Genomic DNA, 1,395 nt, shown 5'->3' on the forward strand with positions numbered 1-1,395 from the left:
TCTGAGCAGAGCTGGGTCCAGCTCGCTCCACAGCTTCCAGTGCCTCTGTAAACAGCAAAGCCTCTGGGGCCTGTGGTGTGGCCGCCCGCCTGCCCTCCCCTTCACAGGGAGAGCTTCCCCTTCAGGAGGGAAGGGCTTGGGGGGGTGTGTTACTTCCCACTTCACTTCTCCCAGTTGCTGTTAAAATGGTAAATCTTGCTGCCTCACTTCCTTGTTCATTTTTTTTTCATCTCAACTGCAAAGAATATGTCAACTAAGTCTTTTTTTGTTGGTTTGTTTTTAATTTAATGCAACAGTACTGCACAGAGCTGGGGGCTGACCATGCACTGTGGAGCAGGCCGGGGCTGGGGGCGTGGGCCAGTGTCACTCCACAGGCTGCCGGGTATGGGTCTGCAAGCGGGACTGTGGTGCTGGGGCTGCCTGGTGAGCGTTGACGGCTCGAGGCTGCTCCAGAACTGTCTTATCTTTCCTCTTTGAGTTGGTTTTGTTTTTTTTTTTTTTTGCAATCCGGACCAAGTGCATTTTGTTTTCCTGCCAAAAAGCAAGTCTATAACCAGTGTTGTCTTTTGAGATGCTATTAAATGTTACTGTACCTTTCACATCGGTACTCGTGGGTTTATTTTAAACTTGGTTTTATTTTGACTGCAGGTTAAACATCACCCTACGTAACGATTCTGAGTCAGTTGTAGCTGCTGGTGCAGAGATCTTAACACCTTAGAGTGCTGCCACTGACCAAAGGCTCCCAGGACCTGTCTGATACCCTGCGGCGTGGTAGTGACAGGTACCTCTCAAGCATTCCTCTCCTCTACAGGGTAAGAACTGCAGCCCCAGGGGAGAGAGAGCTTCCCCCAGGTACAGGACCAAAACCAAATCCCTGGTGCAGGGATTACCTGGTTCTAGACCTGCATATAGAGGGGCAGGGGGAAAGGCAGCCCTGTAGGAGAGTCCTGTATCTGCTGTAGGTGGAAGAAGGAGGAAACTTAATTTGGAGTTGTGGGGATTGAGTCACAGCCCGCGGAAGCAGCTGGTTTGCATGAGTGGTGCTTCCTGTATGTGAGTTGTGCAGAGTCCAGCTCTGGTTAGAGGCTGCGGGAAGAGCTCTGGGCATGCTGCCCCCTCCACAGTGCCTTTGAAATCTTAACGGGGGTGGGAACTGCTGCTTCACTAAATGGTTTTCCTGGAAGCCTGTAGTGAGAGCTGGATGGCAGTGTGTGCAGGGCCTCTGCTTGCAGGGAACCTGCCAGAAGGTGCTGCCTCACACAACGGGGAGTGTCGCTGGCCGGGAGTCAAGTGGGAGCTTGTCGCAGCTGAAAGGGAAGAATGTGCTGGGGAGAGGGGGCTGCAGAGCACAGCCCCAGCCCACAGCAGAGGTAGGAGGATGCTTCACTTGAGGTT

The sequence above is a fragment of the Buceros rhinoceros genome, unplaced genomic scaffold, assembly GCF_000710305.1.
Source record: "Buceros rhinoceros silvestris isolate BGI_N320 unplaced genomic scaffold, ASM71030v1 scaffold32317, whole genome shotgun sequence".
Classification (NCBI taxonomy): domain Eukaryota; kingdom Metazoa; phylum Chordata; class Aves; order Bucerotiformes; family Bucerotidae; genus Buceros; species Buceros rhinoceros.